Raw genomic sequence first — 22,908 nt, 5'->3', positions numbered from 1 at the left:
TATTATAAACTGTCCTTATTCTGTTCTGGATAGAGGCACTAGAGAAAAGAAAAAGAACTGTTCTTGCATCATTAAGTGCCACTGCTGAGTTTAAATACATTACTTTGCAGAAAGATAGACTTATTGAAAGGTTTCATTTAAAATGTGAGAAAGACAACTGTAAAACATAACAAGTGAACAAGTCAATGTTATTTCATGTGTTCTACAGTGAAGAGATCTTTACAGAGACCTAAGGGCTATTTGAAAACACATAGTGTTATGAAATATTGCATTTGTACATAGCACATCCTTTCTTAATACCATCTCCATGAAAGCAAGAGAGAACTGCCATCTAAGCATAGTCATAGATCTATCTTTTTTCTTCCTGCTGTCTTTTTAAAAATTTTTTTAATGTTTTATTTATTTCTGAGAGAGAGTGACAGCGTGAGCGGGAGTGGGGGTGGGGGGGGTCAGAGACAGAGGGAGACACAGAATCTGAAACAGGCTCCAGGCTCTGAGCTGGCTGTCAGCACAATGCCCGTCACGGGGCTCAAACCCACAAACCATGAGATCATGACCTGAGCTGAAGTCATACGCTTAACCGACTGAGCCACCCAGGCGCCCCATTCCTGCTGTCTTTTTTCCATCACTGGCCCAAAAAACGCAACTGAGGAAGACATGATTCAAACTCTCATCTTTATAAATAAGTCAAGCACAACTTTGCTGTGATAATAAATATGGTGTAGATAATAAATGTTGGCAGTATCACCTTGGAATATGAAAGGTGATTACTCCATGTTTTTGTTCCTTAGAGGAAGCTAATTATTAGGACTAATCACAAAGGAAGTTAACGATTAGAGGAATGGCAGCCAGGTGACAGAGACTCCACAAAACCTGCCAACTCCAGCATAAATTTGCTAAGGGATTTCATATGCATCTGGCTATCAATTTTTCCTACTGCAAAAAAGAACACCATATCATTTGCACAATCTTTTTTGAAGCTTAAAACACACTGTTCTGCCTTTGTGTATTGTTATTATAAAGGGTTAAAGTAGTGATAGTCTTGGATTGGGGTTGAGATACGAAATAGCTGTGACGGTATAAATTCCTTCTGGCAGAAGACTTTCCAACATGCAAATAAAGACCATATAAAATAGAATGAAGTATAAAATATAACTAAAATCTCTTCTGGACAGTTCATACAGTGATGGAGCAGGGGGTTATTAGCTTTATTTTTCTGAGTCAGATCTCAAATACTGCTTACCATCTAAACTAACTTCTTAACCTTTCTAATGCTTTTTGTATAGTCTCAAGTTTTCTCTCTCTTTCTTCCCCCCCAAAAACATAATTTTCTTAAAGATAATTTCTCTTTCTCTTCTTGGAATTTAAAACTTGTATCACACAGCTAACCACCCTATGCTACCACAGTTTGGCATGCAAATATTCCTTCTCCTAGAAGGAAACATCTACTGCATTGCTTTAAAATACATTTAACATATCTTTATTAGCAGTAAGAGTTTTGCTCTTACTCTTTTTTTGTAAAACATTTACATCATCCAACAAATTGGAAAGATAGACCTGAATTTTTAAATCATATAATAAAATTATAAGATAAAGGTCAGATCCACCAAAACTCATAAACAAGTTATTTTACTCCTATTCCAGCATTATTTATTGGACCTTACCAATAGAAGACATTCCAGAAAACATGCATGACTTTCTTCTCTATATTTCAGAAATTTGCATTCTAAAGCCCAATGTCCCACAGCAATCACCATCCAAGCACAAAAGCAGATTGCCTGAAATAACTGGACAGGTTAGCTGGATCAGTCTGAATGGTTCTAGACAGCTAAATGACATTTCACTTAGCTTTAGATCTGAGGACCCAAATTTAATGAATAAAAAAGCCTTCAGGACAATAGGCACATTTCATTCTTCTCCCTCTAGAGCAAAGTAATTTAATTCAAGAAGTATTTAACAAAAATAGACTGTTATACATGCTGTGGAGAACTTTCATGAAGAAGAGAAATTCCTATCTTCAGGCAGCTTACAATTGAGCTGTATAGAGAAAACATACCTATTCATGATGTTCCCAAATAAAAAATGTAAGCATGGTAGGGAGAATTCTAAGATGGCCCTATTTAATTACATTTGCAAGTGTAATTAAAGTCACTAATCAGTGGACCTTGAAATAGATTATCCAAGGGAACCTAACATAAATATAATCCTATGAACCCTTTAAAAGCAGAAAAGAGTTTTGTCCGGCTAGTTCCAGAAGAGGAGGTCAGAAAGATTCAAAAAGTGAAAAGGATTTGACACGCCATGGAAGCTTGGAGATGGAGAAGGCCATGTAGTAAGGGATGCAAGCAATCTCTAGAAGCTGAGAGAAGTCTCCTGTTAGGAGCCAGTGAGGAAACAGGAACCTTAGTCTTACAACTCTTAGGAACTAAATTCTGCCAACAACTGTAATGAGCTTGGAAATAGATTCTTTGCCAGAGTCTCTAGTTAAGAACGTAGACTATCTGATACCTTGATTTTGGATTTGTGAAACTTTATGCAGAAAACCCAGTAGAGCCCATCTGAACTTCTGATTTACAGAACTGTCAGATAACAGATGGGTGTAGTTTTAAGCTGCTAAGTAATATTATGATAACTTGTTATACAGCAATACAAAGCAAACATAATACTGTATGATTAGTGTCAAATGGGGCATAAAGATGGGAAGTATATGAAAATTTAAAGGAGGGAAAGACTGATGTGGTTGGAATGGACAGTCCCCTCTTAAAGTGCTGTAAGTATCATGCTTATTCCTATACCTGGGAACTTTGCACATTCTATACATCTTGCCTCTTGTGGCTTTCATGTTTTTTGTTAACTATTTATCCACACAAGACCTACCTCTTCACTGAAGCCTTCTCTGACATCTCTAGTCTATAATACTACCTCTCATCAGTGAACTACCATTGAATTCATCATTATTTCTGAAAATTTTCACCGATCTCATTGTTTCATGCTTTGTTCTCCCTCAATATTCAAGCCTATAAGCTCAATTGTTGTGTTCCCAAATAATCAAATAAGTTATTAAGTACTTGACCAATTAAAAATATACCCTGGCGACCCTGTAGAGAAAGTTTTGAATACAATTCATGGATTTTCATATTCATCTTAAACCAAATTAAGACAATTTCTTTAGTCTCATCACACTCAGCGCTAAACACTTGAGCTTACCTCCTTCTAAATCACAGTTAAAAATAACTCTGCATGAGTAGCTTTATGTACTCCGAGCTGACCACATATTTGATTACACTGAAGACACAGGCTGGTAAAATGCTCTTGCTGTAAAAACTTGCATACTCAGTTGATTCATACCAAGGGTTGAACTATATACCAAGGTGCTATTTTTAGCACTGCTACAATTACCTCTTGAGAAATCATTACAGTGGCCTCATCTACCTCTCAGAATGTAAAGGTGTTAATGTAGAAATATTATCTTTATATTCTGTTGACATGCTGCTGCTGGTTGGGCAACAATCAGTTTGTTTATGGTCATGGGAAACCATTGTCTCAGGCTGAAAAAGCTTTCTCCTCTCTCTCTCTTGCAGTTGTGTCCTCAAGTGATTGAGAGTTCTGTTTCCCCCTTTTAGTTCTTCCCAAGATAAATATCTGAAGAAAAATAATTGTCTCCAAAAGTAGCTGTTGTTAAAAAGCAGAGAATTTTTAAAAAACAATTAATATTCTTCCAAAATCCTTCAGAAATTTAGATTTATACAACATCAACACAAACCATCTCAAAAAAAGTGCCTCTGGGGCGCCTGGGTGGCTTAGTCTGTTAAGCGACCGACTTTCGCTTAGGTCATGATCTCGTGGTTCGTGGGTTCGAGCCCCGCGTCGGGCTCTGTGCTGACTCCCAGCTCAGAGCCTGGAGCCTGTTTCGGAGTCTGCGTCTCCCTCTCTCTCTGACCCTCCCCTGCTCACGCTCTCTCTCTCTCTCTCTCCTAGAATCTCCTAGAAATAAATAAAAATATTTTTAAAAAAGTGCCTCTGAAAGACTTCTACTCATTTCCCAAAAAGTCTTTTTAAAGCACTTTTTCCTTTTTTCCCCATCTTCCACTACACGTTCTAGAAAGTTAATGTTACTCTAAAAGAATTTACAGCAGTTGCCATATGCATAAAGATAAGTCATTAAGAAAAATATTTTAAAAGTGGTCATTTCAATGTCATTTTTACAGAGGAAAGGCATATGGATCACATGCAGAAGAGTTAGGCTTTAGCCAATTCTTCTACTTATACACAGTACCATCTTTACTCCTTCCTGATCCCCAAAAACCACATCTATAAAACAGAGGTAAGTAAACCTACCCAGAAGAGATCGTGGGATGACGGAGAGAATCAAATCATGTCAAATACACCACATATACTCTAAAAGCAGCAAAATGCTTTATGAATTCTATGCACCTTATTATTAGCAAATTGAGATTACAAATTATATCCTATATGCATAAGTAACAATGTTGCAAAATCTTATATTTTCCTCAAAGTCCAAACCAAAACTGATTTCATTCAGTAAACATTTATCATTTATTGACTAACTAAATGTAAAACATCTGGCTCAACATGTTTAGCCTAATATAAAAACCAACTTCTCAATATAAAGTCTATTATAATTAGTTGTGGATTATTATGTATGCTAATTAGCATTCAGCCACTAGGGTAAGTGCTTCACATTCATTGTGTCCTTTGAACCTCACAACCACAACTTGGGGAGGTAGGAATCATTATTCTCTTTCTATAAATGAGGCATTCAAGTTTCAGAGAATAGGTTCAGGGAATGCTAGAGAACTGTCAAAGTCACACAGGTAACAGGTAGAGGGACTGAGATTCATGCATAGGTGTTTGGTTTCCAAAATCCCAACAATTTACTATCTCATATACATTAGACTTCAATAAAGAATAGTAAATAACAAAATCAAATGATGCAACAGTGGATCAGAAAAGGGATGTGGACTAAAAAGGGAAGGCTTCACGGAAGCAGTGATGTTGTTAGAACATAACTTTTGGATTGGTGACTATTCCACACTGCGCTGATAGACTATGCACAGCATAGCTACTTGACACATATAACTGAATAAATAAGACAAAAGCAATTTCCCTAGGTCTGGCACACAGCATTGGGTTTTTGGAATCTACTTTCTAAGTTCACTTTTATCTATTTCTTGATTGATAAATTTTCTCCTTTCCCAAATTTACCTGCATTGTTAACATTCACTTTGCATCATCTAGACACACACAAAGCAAGATACCCTCGAATTTCTGTGGACGATGTCATTACTCTGAGCCACGTTCATATCATATCCTCAGTCATATAAAAATTCTATAAACAAAGGTTTAGTTCCTGGTTCCTAAAAGGCTCAGAATACGCAAAAGGATTTACTCTAAAGGGATATTTTCAAAACAAGGCTTTGTAAATAATGAAGAGAAATTTCCATCTGGGTAAATGACAGATGATTAGCCTTTTAATGACTATTGTGTTCTTCCATCTGGCAAGCTATTCATTTTTGCTTTTTAAATTAAACTAATAAAACCATTGGGCAAGACTTTATTTATTTCCCTATTCTGTATTTCTAGGTTTCATTCAGTGTATTGTTGCAGATATGAAAAATGACAGCTTTGTATTTTAATATTTGCTAAATATTGAAACTGGACAATTAAAGTGGTTAAATCTATTTCTTTCTCCAATTCTTCCAAAACTACCATTCTGTACCAGCCTAGACTCTTCATTTTGTAAGTAATAGAAAACCCAATTCAAACTGACTTAAACAATAAAGAGGATTTATTGACTCATGTAACTAGAAGGTCCAGAGAAATGGAAGACTTCAGTGTTGGTTTGATTCAGCAACTCAAAATGCCAACAAGGACCTGCTTTCTTTCCCTCTGCCCTCTGCTTTTCTTTTAATCACCACTACCCAATGCCTTTCTCCTCTGGTGGGACCAAAAAAAAAAAAAAAAAAAAATTCTACATCGTTTTCACATACTCAAATCACACTGTCCAGAAGGAGAGAAAGTACTGAAAGTACTGATCAGCTCAGAGCAAACTTCTCTTGCATCTCATAGCCCACATTAGGTCAAGGTCTTTCGTAAGCCACTGGAGAAAGCACTCACTGATTGTTTTCAATTGTTCTTCTCTGAACCCAGAGGCAAAGGATGTGATTAGCCTGTCAGTGTTAAAAGATTTAGGACGCACCCCTAGTACTGCAGGTCTCATCCCACCCATAACCACAAGACTGCTACAAAATGGGAGAGAGAAAGAACAGCAAGAATACAACTGCAATATCCACTAAACAATCCCATCTGGTCGAACAGTCCTTCCCCACATTTTAATATATTGCTGTAAGTCTCCATCATTCCTTAATCCATAAGATATCTCAAAACTTTTTTTCTTGCAACTGCTCCACTGATTCCTCCCTCAGACTGCATGGAGTAAGCAGGCAGGGAAGGCAGTCCTCAAATGGTGAACCAAAGTTAAAGAATGAACGGTACCAGAAATTATAGCTAAGACCTTAATACACTGGTTTATCAAAACACAGATTCCTGGGCTCATACACTGGCATGCAATAACACAGGCATTTCAAAAGAGGTATACAAGTACTGAGAGAGGTAAAACACGAAGCTCCACATCTCTGGGCACAACAGCTTTTCAAGATCTTGTGGCCACACTTTGCTCAATGGCAGGTACCCAGGCACCAGGGCATAATTTCACCATCTTCATAAATGGGTAGTAACAGTCATCCCTGTGGTGCCGAACTGCCCAGCTATGTGCTCAGTGGGAGACTATGACTCTAAGGATTGAAGCATTAATTAGCATTGCTAAATGCTTTGGCTCAATCCAAAGAGGTAAACTTAATACTACTATGTATCTAAAATGCATTTTGCCACCTAAGGGGAAAAAAATGCACTAAAAGCCTTCACTGAAAACAAAAGACCTGTAAAAGAAGAAAACAAAGCAAACGTCCGTGCAAGAACAGAATATGGTTTAGTTTGAGCAATGCATTTTGAAAAGAAAAAAATCAAGATAAGCAGTCATCTGTGCACACAGGATGACAGACACTCAACTAAATTTCCTTTTATCTTTGTTTATGTGACAACTCTTATTATCACTTTCAAACGGACTCTGTATCCTGAACCCTGAATTAGAAATGATACATGTGGCAAAGTTTTGTAAAATTCATCAGTCAGAAAAGAAAGGTTTTCAAATCTCATTTAAACATGGTTTGTTTGTCTAGTAAACAAAATACATTCTCTAATTTAAACTCAAAGAAAGCTTAATTAATTTAAATGCCACCTTGATTACCTCCACTATTGATCCAGTGCAAGAATTTACTAACGTGCTGAAGCAGTTGAATGCCAGTGTCTTTGCTTCTTCCTTATTTAGCACACAATAAAAATCACAGGACAATGTAGAATCCTGGTTCTATGTTCCAAGTTACAAAACTTCCCACATAGTTGTTATTACTGGATAGAAGTATGGAGTCTTGGCTACTTTCATTCGTAACTTCTAATAATAAAAAACATGTTGGCTTTTAAGAAGAGACTCTTCTTACTCCCAAGCTATATTTCCCTATATCTTCCCATCTTCTCTGATACAGGACAAAGGAAAGAGGCTATAACTTGGAAGTTTTAGTATAGTTTCTATAGGCAAACTTCTTTCTTCTCTTTTCTTGTTAAAAACAAATAAACAAAACTCTATAAATGCTTTCCAAGAACTAATTTTGCATAACAGTGCAAAGAAAGATGATACATTTAGTAAATTTGTCTTCTATTTATGATAGGCAAGTGATAGCATAGGACATTGAGGTGATCATAGCTCTTCCTTTACTATTTCTATTACTCTTGGCACCTCAGTAAACATCTTTCTTGAAAGAATGAGGAAATGAAACATTTTTATTTAAGAAATTATGAGGTTTTCCGGGGCACCTGGGTGGCTCAGTTGGTTAAGCTTCCGACTTTGGCTCTGGTCACAATCTTACAATTAGTGGGTTCGAGCCGCACCTCGGGCTCTGTGCTGACAGCTCAGAGCCTGGAGCCTGCTTCAGATTCTGTGTCTCCCTCTCTCTCCGACCCTCCCCTGCTCACGTTCTCTCTCTCTCTCTCTCTCTCAGAAATAAATAAAACATTAAAAAAATTTTTTTTAAAAAATAAGGTTTTCCAGTTACTAAAAGTGATGACTGATATTTCAAGTAACCTCATTACTGATTTGAGCCAGATTCCAGAGGTCTAGGCCAGCCTCAAAGTATACAGGCCAGAGTATCAGAGTATAGACCCAAAGTTATCAAGGGACCCTGTCTAGGCAATTTAGTTTAGGCATTGAAACATGAGGTCCAAGTACAGAGGCAGAGGTAGGTGTGAGTTGGAAATGTTAAATTGGAACAGAAGGTATGGATAGAATTGGCCCCTAAAGCCTACATACCTGGATGACCTTTTAACAAACAGCACCGTGACTTCCAGAAGTATGTAGGAAGGGTCTGCTAACGGTGCCAAACTGCCTTAGACATACATGAGAAGCCCACAGAAGTCTCTGCTCAGATTAATTTGAGATTGTTTTTTAATCTTCTGTATCCATGCCTGAGGCAAATTTGTTATCACCAAAAAAAAAAAAAAAAAAGTTAAATGTCCTTGTCAAAATGACCTGTAATTTTCTCTAAAGACTAAGGTTTGACTGTCAAATACATGAAAATATTTTTTCCCAAAGTCCAAATGGGAAATAAAGAACTCCCTCAAAAGCTTCCTTATGAGATCATGAAAAGCATCTTTTTCTCCCAGGGAAGGAAGGCACTCAATCCAAGCTTTGTTTTATTTTGTTTTTATGACACCCACATGAAACCGCCTATTTCTAAAGGAATGGGGCTCCACCGTTTCTAGGCCATATCTTTCAACTTTCCTTTTCCTCCCAAGATTGTTGCAGTCAGGACAGTCCAAGGCCATCATGTGGGCCATACAAACACCTCACTGCAAACCTCATTGGGTTCTAAGAACATTGCCAGGGAAAGAGGAGTTTGTAGGCACATTGGGTAAGAGTCTGAAAAACCTTTCTGTGGGAAATGAAGGACTAGCCTAAAAATCACCACACTAATCCTCATTCCTCTTCTGAATTTTCTAAGCAAATGGTTAAAAGTAACTAGTCACTCATTCATAATCCATAACCGTGTGTAGGTAAATAGCAAAGACAATGCCTCCTAACAAAGAGGCAAATCCTGCTATTAGGATTCAAGGATCCTCCATGAATTAGGCTAATCTAATTCCCACAACTGAAAGCCACCCAGACATCTGTGGTTCATAGTTTTCCCACAGATTAGGGCAAAATGACTGTTGGCCCTTTTAAGTGTATCCAGCTCTTTCCCTGTAGCCCCAAGTAGGTGATGAACAAAATAATTAGCTGATCATCATTTCTTTAGAAAAATAAAAGATAACATAGTACTTATTAAATCAAATAGCTTTTTTCAAAGTTTCAAATACCTTTAAAAAAAAAACTCGGTAAGTCTGATGATTACATTCTCTTTGAAATACAAACCAGCTTTTGAAATGCAACAAAAATCTCAAAATGCATATTTCATCAGAAAGAAATTTTCATTAAAAGTGCAGATGGACTACATCTTACAGAACATTTGCATTTCTGGAAAAATGTCTAAGAAATATAGACATCTATATTTACTGACTTTACTCATAAAATTCAAAGCCGTGGGATATTGACTAGCGCTTATAGCTATAAGGGGAAAAACATAATTAATGCAATTACCTGCCTTTACAAATAAGATATTATCTCACTTTAGAGATGAGCAGCTGAGGAATGACACAATTGGGTGACTCACACAGGTCACACAGTTAGTAAAGGAGGACATAACACTAGAGACCAGTTTCCATGCCTCCTAATAAAGTGCTTCTTTTGAAATATTTACTTACAATTGGTTGTTGCTAAGTGAAAGTAAAATTTTATCACTTCCACAGATATTTATAAACACTTATTTTAGAAAATTATTTTTTCTAAATAAAATTTGATATACTTTAGAAAACAATAACATCTATGTGATTTTAATAAAGAATAACCAATGAGTTAAGTCATTCTGTTCATATCACATCATCCTTTTTCCACCCTCCTACAGAATGGAATATGTTATCAGTAGTTCAAGAATAAAGCCAAAATGAGTTGCATCCTAAAATGTAAGTTTAAAAGTGAGTTATAAAGTAACCAGGAAGTAAAAGAGACCCAAGAAATAAGCATAATGTAATATAGTAAGAATTAACAATAATGTTTTTATTGTGAATATATATGCATACATTAATATGTATGTATTTCCCTTGGGGTTAATTATATATCATAAGATAACCTGGAAAAGTACCTACTATTTGTATCCTGATATCTGCAGGCATATGCATTCCAAGTGTCAAACAACTAACACAAAATTTCACTCCGTGAATACAGATTTTTAGCAGCTGATGGTTTCCTATACCTTTCATATGTATGTAAATTCCATTCAGAAAAGTATGTAATGCAGTTAATTTTGAGGTATCTAAAACCTCAGAAAACTACTCACTCTAAAGAGCTAAGTTTACATCTTTAAAAAGCAAGTTATTTTTTATTGTTATCATCTAGAATGGAAATCTTTATACAGCTATTGCTTGCCTCCTTAACCAAAGTAGATAGAAAATACTTTCCTCTCTACTGACTTAGAATCTTTTTGTGAAGAAGATGCCCTCTGAGCTACTGAAGCTATATGATTATTTGCCTCTACATCTCAATCATCCCAGAATACTAGTAATATACTTTACTAGTAATTATACTTGTTTTGTGACTTTTTCTGACTTCTGCCTCACCATCAGATTGTCAACTGTTATGTAAAGGATTCATAGTAGAGGAAAAGGGTTGGAGTAAATGGTCTCTAAGGCCCATTTTAAGTCTATAATTCTCTTCTTTCTGCTGTCACTTACTTTCCTAAATCAGCAAGAATGGCTTTCAGCTGTGAGGAAAAAGACCCCATTAAAGGTGACTTAACAGACACATTATCTCACCAACTGAGAAACTTGAGGTAGTCTCAAGGGCTTATAAATTCACTGGTTCAGCAAAGCCAGAGCTCCAGTTCAATTTCAGTGCAATTCTCTTGGCTTTCCCCTTACAGATCCAAGAGGGCCTTATCACCTACAGACAACATCAAGCAGAAGTATAACCTGCAATTTCCCCATCTTGGGTCCCATGTTAAAAGGAAGAAAATCTTCCCATGAGTCCCTCATAGAGGGTTCTCTTATGTCACTGTCCATAATTACAACTCTTGTCTAGAATTAAGTTGGCAAGGAAGACTACCATCACCAGATGGCACAATCAAGATTTATCTCCCTGGGAAGATTTGGCAAAGTAATGGTGAAACACTAACGTTTGACTAAAGATAGAAGTATGTCTACTCTCTTTTTACCTATTCAAATGGGTTGCTTCTCTGATAGGGACATAAAAATAAAAACACAGTCTACTGAATTTGTGGATAAATTAAGATTAAACGCACACAGAGATATTCTCATTTTTCCATGAGTAAAACATGAGTCTTACTGCATCAATTTCATGATAATTTTTTGAAGTCTTGGAAAATTCTTTGGCCTAATTCCTTACTTCAAGTCAAATCACAGATAACTAAACATATAGTTTTTCAAAAATATTAAGAACCTTCTATATGCCAAGCTTTCTGCTGGGCACTGGAGACACACAGTGTGCAAAAACGGAAATTATTCTCAATAAAACAGAACTTACAGTCTAATAGATCATAGTTGAGCTATGAATAAGAGTATTACTATACTTGCTAGTTCTCCAAAGAATTAGAAACTTGAAGTGGTGTAAGTTTCCTTGAATAAACATATTCTATTAACATGTGAAATTATTAGTCTTGTGTATTTCATCCAAAAATAGTACTCAAATCTTGTTTCTCATTTTTGCTTTCATGTACTCATAATTTCAATATGATGCTATTGTTGTCTTGTTTTTGCTTTATTTTGCCGATAGAGTATATAAAATATTTAGTTTGATTAATGGGTGAAAATTCTACATTAAAACTGACTTTAGGGGTGCCTGGGTGGCTGAGTCAGTTAAGTGTTGGACTTCAGCTCAGGTCATGATCTTGTGGTCCGTGAGTTCAAGTGTCACGTCAGGCTCTGTGTTGACAGCTCAGAACCTGAATTCTGCTAAGGATTCTGTGTCTCCCTCTCTCTCTGCCCCTCCCCTGCTCCTGCTCACACTCTCTCTATCTCTCTTTCAATCTCTCTCTCTCAAAATAAATAAACATTTTTTTAAATTTTTAATGACTTTAGCAGTGGCTGCTTTATTCTACCATTCCATGCTTAATCAAGAGGCTGTCTGGTGGAATGCCTGGGTGGCTCAGGTGGTTAAGCATCTGACTCTTGATTTCGGCTGAGGTCATGATGGCACAGTTCAAGGAGTTCAAGCTCCACATCGGGCTCCGCACTGACAGCATAAAGCTTGCTTGGGGTTCTCTGTCTCCCTCTCTCTGCCCCTCCCTCTATCTCTATGGCCTGCCCCCCCCACACGCACACACAAATAAATAAATAAACATTTTTTAAAAGGCTGTCTGATAGTTATCTGAAGACACTGAAACACTAAGTTGAAAATATGTATGCACCCTATGTTTATTGCAGCATTTTTTACAGTAGCCAAAATATAGAAATACCCAAGTGTCCACTGACAGATGAATGGATAAAGAAGATGTGTGTGTGGAAGGGGGAGGTGTATACACATGTATATACAGACATACAATGGAATATTACTGGTCATTAAAAAGGATGAGATATTGCGATTTGTGACAATGAGGGCAGACCTAGAGGATATTAAAAGTGAATTAAATCATACAGAAAAAAAGACAAATATCATATGATTTCACTTATATGTGGAGCTAAAAAAAAACAAATGAATAAACAAAAAGCAAAATCAGGCCCATAAATAAATATAAAGGACAAACTGATGGTTGTAAGAGGGGTAGGGCAGAGGGGATGAGTAAAAGAGGTGAAGGGCAGTGGGAGATAGACTTCCAGTTGTGGAATGAATAAGTCAGGAGGATAAAATCTACAGCATGAGGAATATAGTCAGTGGTACTGTAATAGCGCTGTATGATGACACATGGTAGCTGCACTTGCAGTGAGCACAGCATAACGTATATCCTTGCTGAATCACTATGTTGTACATCTGAAACTGAAGTAACGTTATATGTTAATGATACTTAAATTTCAAAAAATAGAAATAGAACACAATCCAGCAATTCCACTACTGAGTGTTTGTCAGAAGAAATTAAAAACACTAATTTGAAAAGATACATGCACTTTTATGTTTATTGCAGAATTATTTACAATAGCCAGGATACAGAAACAATCTTGATGTTCATCAAGGGATGAATGGATAAAGAAAAAGTGCTATATATGATAAAGGACATTTTCAACTTTTCATGTTTATGTGCCCTGCTCCTGGTCACCCAGGGAACATTTACCAAGGTCAAAATGACTTGGCAAAACCTTAAAGCATGGGCTCTATTTCTGCCCCGAGCACACATTGTACATCTGCTTTGTTAAAGAAAATAACCAAAAAGGAACACTCTGAACACAAAAGATAAGAAAACTTATGAAACTTCCCTGGTTCCCATAAGATTAAAGTCATACAGCCCTGCATACACTAGAAACTTAAGATAAGGTCTGTAACAGTCTGAAATATTCTTTGTCAAAAAATTAAACTTTCTATGTAAAAATTGTATATAACCCTATACCAACTGTTCCCTTACCAGAGCAACCTCTTCTTTGTGAAGATTGTGTATCCCCTGCAGCAATCCTAACTTGGGCTTGAATAGAACTATCTTTATTTTTTCTTTTAGAAATTCTAAAAGGTTTGTTCATTTTGCATCAACATACATATATATGTATACACACACATACACACACACAATACTACTCAGTCATATATGTGTATGTTTACATGTATATATATGTTTGTTCATTTTGCATCAACATACAAATGTGTGTGTGTGTGACACACAGAATATGACTCAGCCATAAAAAAGAATGAAACTTTGCCATTTGTGACCACAAATGGATGGACCTTGATAGTATTATGCTAAGTAAAATAAGTCAGTCAGAGAAAGACAAATACCATACAGTTTCACGTATACCTGAAATCTAAAAAACAAAACAGGTGGACAAACAAAACAGAAAAAGACTCACAGATACAAAGAACAAATTGGTGGTTACAAGAGGCGAGGAAGTGCAAGGATGGGCAAAATGGATAAAGGTGACTAAGAACAAATTTCCATTTATAAAATAAGTAAGTCATAGGAATGTAAAATACAGCATAGGGAATATAGTCACTAATATTGGAATAACTATGAATGGTGGCAGATGGTAACTAGACTTCTCATGCTGATCATGTTATTTAAATGCTTAATCATTATATTGTACACCTGAAACTAATATAATATTGTATGTCACCTATACCTCAATTTAAAAAACAAAAAGATAAGAAGTAGGAGACATCTACTTCTGTCAGTTACTTCAAATGACCCTTCAATCATAAAACAATGAGGTTCTTTTTATTAATCCTTAAGCATTTGTAGGTTCATAGGAAGTAAGTGAAATCATTAAGGATGGATTTTCTTGTTCTCTAACAAACACATGTACACACACCTACAACATCACATATATACATACACAATTCAGAGCTGAAAACAGTAAGTTTTAAGGATAGAAAGTCAGGATTTTCCAAAAGGCAAGACTTGACAATACTCCAGCAATTAAGAGAAACATTCAGAGGAAAAATGAAACTGAAACTTCAACATTTCATCCTGGGACCCTCTAAGGTGTCTAAAGTGTAGGTGGGTACAATCCTCCAACTCTCTGTCGATGCACAATAAAATATTTGACTGAAAGATCACCACTTCAAGCCCTTGGGATTTCTATGGATAAAATCAACAAATATGAACTCACAATCAACAACTATACAAGAAATGAAGCAATCAAGAGGGAAAGAAGAAATGATAATCATTGTATTTGGAACTGCAAAGAAATCATATGGAGATTATAAAATGCCAAATATAAATAATTGTGTAAAATATTTAAAGAAATAGAAAATGAAATCATGAAAAGGAACAATCAACAAGAGATATTAAAAGTGATCAGATAATTCACAAAAGTAGCCAAATAGAACTGTTAGAAATAAAAATATAGAGGAAACTAAAAGCTGAATGATTAGGTTAAAGAGCAAAATTGGATCTGGAAGAAAAGGGATTAAGGGGGGAAAAGTATAATTATCTCAGAAAAAGTATTTAATAAAATTCAATATCTATTCATCATTTAAAATAAAACTCCTGGGGGCGCCTGGGTGGCTTAGTCGGTTAAGCGTCCGACTTTCGCTTACGTCATGATCTCGCGGTTTGTGGGTTCGAGCCCCGCGTCGGGCTCTGTGCTGACTGCCAGCTCAGAGCCTGGAGCCTGTTTCAGTCTGTCACTCCCTCTCTCTCTCTGGCCCTCCCCTGCTCACGCTGTCTCTCTCTCTCCTAGAAATAAATAAAACATTAAAAAAATTTTTTTTTTAATAAAAAAATAAAAAAAAAAATAAAACTGGAAAACTGCAAAAAGAAACATTCTTAATCTGATAAAGAGAAATTACAAAACTCTTAAGCATTTCCCTTAAAATCACCTTTGTAAGAAAAGAATCCTCTTTATTACTGCTGCTTTAAGATACCAGAGAGAATATATAGAGAGTATCATAGTCATCTGAGAAATGAGATGTATTTCCTTAAAATGACAGGAAAAGTATTAACCATACCAGAAAACTAAATATAACTACAAAATAATTTAAATTTTTATTTAAAACACCAAGGAAGGAGAAAAGCAAGAGAATGAAGATAACTTTTTAAATTTTATATATATTTATTTTGAGAGACAGCATGCAGGGAAAGGGCAGAAAGAGAGAGGGAGAGAGAATCCCAAGCAGGCTCCACACTGTCAGCACAGAGCCTGATGTGAGGCTCAAACTTATGAACCATGAGATCATGACTTGAGCAGAAATCAAGAGTCAGATGCTTAACTGGTTGAGCCAATAAGCACCCCAGAAGAAGATATATTTAAAATATATAACTGACAAAGAATTAATAATATACTATAAAGAACCTCTACAAATCAATAGGAAAAAGAAAGTCCAATAGAAAATATAAAAAGGATAGGAACATTTTACAAAAGAGGAAATACAAATGGTATAAACAAGTAGAAAGATGCTCGGAAAAAATGTAATGACATTAATGAGATAGGATTTTCAATCCTCTAAATCAGCAAAATTTAAGAACTGGACAGGTGTTGGAAAGGTTATATAAATCAATAGAAATGTATATAAGATTTAAAAGAAAATTGAGAGGAAAATTTAGCAAAATGAGTGATTTATTTTTTTCTCTAAAGATTTCCATTTATTTGTTGTACATTGTCCAAAAAAAAAAAACCAAAAAACCCTAGGAATCCAAGATTACTTTAACCCAATTCCAGGGAATGAGATGATTCAAATCCAAGCTTATAGTCCCTGCATGGAGCAGTCTATCTCCCAACCTCTTTTATTTTCAGGTGAACTTACTCAAAGTCCCAACTCAAAGTATGGAAGAATGATCAGAATGTCCATGTGGCTAGCCCTAAACACAAATTTCAGCCTCCCTATCTCTGGGAAACTGCTGCCTCTCATATATCTACCTCTTCCTGAAAAAATCAGAGGCCTTTTGCATAAAAGTGGCCCCAAATTCCTTACTTGAATCTTTGGGTTTCTTTCTTCTCCCAGACCTGAGCCCCTCAATTTTTTACAATTCTTATTAGCTTTGCAAGGCCTTTTTTGTTGGTTTTTATTGAGGTATAATTGACATGTAACATTACTTTCATTTTAGGTGTATAAGTCATTATTTGTATATATTGCAAAACGATCACCACATAAATCTAGTTAATATCTGTCATCATGTATAGTTACAAATTTTTTTCTTGTGATGAGACCTTTTAAGATTTACTCTCTTGGTGGGATGCCTGGGTGGCTCAGTTGGTTAAGCGTTAGACTTCAGCTCAGGTCATGATTTCACAGTTCATGGGTTTCAGCCCCACATTGGATTCTGTACTGACAGCTCAGAGCCTGGAACCTGCTTCAGATTCTGTCTCTCTCTCTCTCTGACCCTCCCCTACTCACACTCTGTCCCTCTCTCTCTCTCAAAAATAAGTAAACATAAATTTTTTTCAAGATTTACTTTCTTGGCAACCTTCAAATATGCTCTACAATATTACTAATATGGGCACCATGCTGTACATTACATCTCCATCACTTATTTATTTTCTAACTGTAAGTTTGTACCTCTTGATCCCCTTCACCCATTTCACCCACAAACCCCAAATCCCTTTTACTCCAGCAACTACCATTCTGTTCTCTGTATCTATGAGTTTTGTTTATGTTGTTTTGTTTCTTAAATCTCCTAGATCAGTGAAATCATATGGTATTTGTCTTTCTCTGGCTGACTTATTTCACTTAGCATAATACCACCAAGGTTCATCCATATTGACACAAATGGAAAGGTTTAATTTTTTTTATGGCTGAGTAGTACTTTACACTTTTGTATGAACTTTTGGTGTGTGTGTATATATATATATACATATACATTTATATATAGGTAGATATAGATAGATAAATATACATGGTATATAACACTTTCTCTTGGTTACTGTAAATAATGCTTTAATGCACATAGGGGTGCATATATCTTTTCAAATTAGTGTTTTCAGTCTCTTCAGATAAATACCCAGAAGTGGAATTACTGGTTTATGTGATAGTTTTATTTTTAATTTTCTGAGGACCTTCCATACTGTTTTTTCACAGTGGCTGAGCCAATTTACATTTCTACCAATAGTGCATGAAGAGTACTCTTTTCCTACAACCTTGCCAATGCTTCTCATTTTTTGTTTTTTGACAACTGCCATTCTAACAGGTGTGAGGTGATATCTCATTGTGGTTTTGATTTTCACTTCCCTGATTATTAGCAATGTTGAGCATCTTTTCATGGTCTGTTGGCTATTCATATATATTCTCTGCAAAAATGTCTATTCAGATGCTCATATCTTTGGTCCATTTTTCACTGATTTTTCTTTTTCTTTCTTTCTTTCTTCTTCTTTTTTTTTTTTTTTGCTATTGAGTTGTATGAGTTCTTTATATATTTTGGATATTAACTTCATACCAGGTACATGATTTACATTTTTCATTCAGTAGGTTGCCTTTCCATTTTGTTGATGGTTTCCTTTCCTGTCAGAAATTGTTTAGTTTGTTGTGGTCCCACTTATTAATTTTGGTGCTTGGAGTCAGATCCAAAAACTCATCACCAAGACCAACGTCAAGACGCTGATCATCTGTTTTCTTCTGCAAGGTTTTAAAAAAAAATTTTTATGTTTTATTTATTTCTGAGAGACAGAGAGAGACAGCATGAACAGGAGAGGGTCAGAGAGAGAGGGAGATATAGAATCTGAAACAGGCTCCAGGCTCTGAGCTAGCTGTCAGCACAGAGCCTGACGAGGGGCTAGAACCCACAAACAGTCAGATCATGACCTGAGCCGAAGTCAGATGCTTAACCGACTGAGCCACCCAGGCATCCCTCTTCCAGGAGTTTTATAGTTTCAGGTCTTACGTTAAAATCTTTTTATTCATTTTGAGTTAATTTTTGTATATAGTGTAAGATAATAGTCCAATTTCATTCTTTTGCATGTGGATGTCTAGTTTCCCGGCACCATTTGCAATACAGTATTATGATATCTTTAAATATATAAATATAATTGGAGAGTGGGGACAGCTTCTGTAATATTCTTTAATGGGTCCACCATTAATAGAACTAGAAGTCAAAAGAAAAACTTAAAAATTCATTTCCCTGGCACTTGTCCCCTCCTTTCTACGTATAGCAATCATCCCCTAAGTCTCTTTCCCATCCAGCCTATTAACTTCCCTGCAAAATGTTTCCAAATTTCTCTGGACAGCTTAGTTTTCCCTCCCTTTAGGTTTTATTTTTTCTTACCCACAGCTCTCTGCTTGTCTGAATGAGCTAGTCTCTTTATTTCCTTCAGTTCTCCCTCTCAACCATTCCTTTGATCATCATAAAAAACAAGAACTGGAAACAGTCTCTGCTGGTGAGGATTACGGGCAGTTTTTATTTCTTTATTTTTCTCAGTATTTTCTACAGTTTCACAAGAAACAGGATTTTTTTTAACTTATCATGTTTAACATCACAGTGTATCTTAACAGATTGCAGACCATGTTTTGTTATTTCATACGTATGCATAATTTGATATTTGCCTCGGCTACAATCAAATCAGCGTGATCTATTTGCACAGGTGATTTCCCTGTTTCCTTAGGACTTTAAAACTCTGCAGCTGCTTTCATGTAGAAAATGAATTCCCATGCAGGTGTCCTTGCTTAAATGACAGATTCACAATTCTGTTTCCCAGCTTCCCTTTTAGCTTTCACTTTTACTTATTTGGCACTCATATGTGGAAAATGTGGGATTTTTTTTCTTCTTTTCTCTCTTTCAGTAGTGCAATGGGGGTAATATTTTTTGAAATATTTTCAGATGCATTTTCACATCCTGTAAGTCATACTGTCCTGTGACTTGGTGCCCAAGAAAAGGCTGACATCAGCTAGAACAATAAAGTCACTGCTCAGTGTTGACTGTCAAACTAGATTTTTTAAAAAATCACTAACAAGAGAACCGTCTTGAAAGATAGTCTTAGTTGAAAGAGAAACATTTTATGAATTCTTTAAGCTCCAATTAACATATCAAGAGCCAGACCTCTGTCTCTGAGCTGTGAGTAGAAGTAACTCGGGTGTGGAATAAAAACTGTCCCTCCCTCATAGAATCCAGGCAACCCTGCCCAATGAGGCTTGTGGATGGCAGTAAGGAGAAGAGAGCAGAGATAGAGCAGAGCATCAGACATATATACTGGGTACAAAATTCCAGGTGTATATCAGAAGTAAGGGATCTGTGTGATATGCCTCCTTTGGAACTCCTAAGAGGAGAAGAGAGCACAGCATGGCTCTACATCAATGCAAGATGCTGCATCAAAACAATATTAGCGATATGCATCAACAGGCAGAGACTAGGCTTGAGTAAGTACTCCTGAGCCTTGTTTGGCTGCTAGGTGTTATAGAAAAAACCTCAAAGCTACACAGTAAGCCCAGGGGCAGAAGCTGAGAGTCCTGTGGTGCTCTTAAGGAACCACACTGGTGGTAAGCAGAATGGCCCTTCCAGAGGCTGTTAGCTGAATAGCCATGGGCTGTGGGGAAAGAGAGGATCATGGTTCAGACTCAGAAAGGACTGCAGCTCAGGTGAACCGCAGTAATGCCAATTCTGCAAGAGTGACCAGGCTTTGCCTGATATAAGGAAACAAAATACAATTTTTTTCTGCCACACATCAGCAGGTCCCAGCCCAAGAGGCCAAGAACCATATCATGATGTGTATACTGAAGTAGGGACCCAAAAGGCATAAATACTAGCAAAGAACCTACTGATTGACCCAGCACAAGGTCAGGGTAATGCACCCATATATCCAGGCACCAGCTGGAGGAAAAGCAAGGGGAATGGGAAGAAAACAAAGATGCTGAGCACATACTAAAAGAGAACAAGTTTCCTAAAAGATACTCTTTTAACTGGCAAACTGAGATTCAATTGATTGGAAAGTTATACTGTTCCTTTTTATCTCCACCAGCCACCATGGTGGAGTTTGTGAGGAAAATTAGGTCCATTGTAGAAAATAAACATTTAATAAGCCTAGAAATAGACCTTTTTTTAAAAAAATGTTTTTATTTATTTCTGAGAGAGAGAGAGACAGCGTGAGCAGGGGAGGGTCAGAGAGAGAGGGAGTCACAGACTGAAACAGGCTCCAGGCTCTGAGCTGGCAGTCAGCACAGAGCCGGACGCGGGGCTCGAACCCACAAACCCCGAGATCATGACCTAAGCGAAAGTCGGACCCCTAACCAACTAAGCCACCCAGGCACCCCTAGACCTATTTTTATATGAACATTTGATTTATGACAAAGATGGCACTACAGAGCAGCAAAGAAACATGTTCTTTTTAATTTATGCAGCTGGAACAATTAGATTACTATATGGGGGGAGGGGAATGAAATGATCCCTACATTGCACTATGCACAAATATGAATTCCAGGGAGCAAAACAAAATGTCTTCTATAACTGTACTGCCCAATATAGTAACCAGAGCCACATGAGGCTTTTAAACACTCAAAATTTTGAAACTGACTGATATGAATTGAGGTGTGCTAGAACTATGAAATATGCAACAGATATTGAAGATTTAGTATAACTTTAAACATCTCATTGGTCATTTTTTATATTGATTACATGTTGAAATTATGATAGTTGCAATATATTGGGGTAAAATAAAATATATAATTAAAATTAAATTCACCTGATTCCATTTATTAAATGTGGAAATTTTTAAGTAACACATGTAGCTTTCATATTTCTCTTGAACAGTTCTAGGCTAAAAGAATATCTTCTTTTTTAAAAAAAAATTTACCATTTATTTATTTTTGAGAGACTCAGAGACAGAGCACAGGTGGGGGAAGGAAACAGAGAGAGAGGGAGACAGAATCTGAAACAAGCTCCAGGCTCTGCACTGTTAGCACAGAGCCCAGTACAGGGCTCAGACTCTCAAGCCATGAGGTCATGACCTGAGCCAAAGTCAGAGACTTAACCTATGAGCCACCCAGGTGCCCCTAGGAGAATATCTTAATTCATGTTAGGAAAAGACTAAATTGGAGAGGAAAACCACTGGTTATAAAGGAAAAGAATGATAAATTGGTGTACATTAAAATTAAAACTTACGTTCACCAAAATAAACCATTAGAAAAATTAAAGGTAAGCCATGGAGTGGGAAAATATTTTGGCAACACAAAAACTAACAAAGGACTGGTAGACAAAATACCCAAAACATTTACTACATATCAGTAAGAGAAAAACAACCCAAATTTTTAATACGCAAGAGACATCAATAGGCAATTCACTTAGAGGAAATTTGAATGGCCAATTTAAACACATGAAAAAGTGCTCAGCTTCAATAAAATAATTTTAAAAGAAATTAAAACCGCAATGAGATACCACAACACTTCTACTAGATAGAAGCGGCTAAAATGGAAAAGATCAACAACACCAAGTTTTGGCAAATATTTGTAATCACAGGAGGTCTATAGATTTCAGACTGGTACAAACAATTTGAAAATCTATTTGCCATTATCGACAAAGTTGAAGATAAACACCCAGCAATTTCTCCTCCTAGGTATACACCCAATACAAATGTACACCAAAACATATGTACAGAAACTTCTACAGAAGCCCCAAACTGGAAATAAACCAAATGCGCATCAATATGTAAACTGTGTACATTCCTTCAAAGCATACTCCAATGCAATGAAAATGAGTGAGCTACAATTCAAGAAACGTGGACAAACCGAACATAATACTGAACATAAAAAGTCATACCAAAGGACTATATGAGGCCTAATTTTATTTATACGAAATTCAAAAGCAAGCAAAGCAAAACTCAAGTATTTGGAGATGAATACTTAGAAGACTACAATTGGTAAAAAGCCAAGGGGATTTCTAGGGTGCTGGTACTACTCTATTCTTGACCTAAATGGTGGTTACATAGAGTTTTTATCTTAAAATGATTCATTAAGCTGTATCTGTATCTTATGCATTTCTCTGTGCTCATGTTCTAGCTTACAATTTAAAAAGACTAGAAAGAAGAGCTACCATTTCCTGTCCATATTTGGAAAATAGTGTTATATTTACCATCTGGCTACAAGTAATTTATTCAATAGTCTACTCC

Source organism: Hyaena hyaena, unplaced genomic scaffold (genome assembly GCF_003009895.1).
Source record: "Hyaena hyaena isolate Hyena2069 unplaced genomic scaffold, ASM300989v1 scaffold_621, whole genome shotgun sequence".
NCBI classification, from domain to species: Eukaryota; Metazoa; Chordata; class Mammalia; order Carnivora; family Hyaenidae; genus Hyaena; species Hyaena hyaena.
This window is presented reverse-complemented; position numbering follows the sequence as displayed.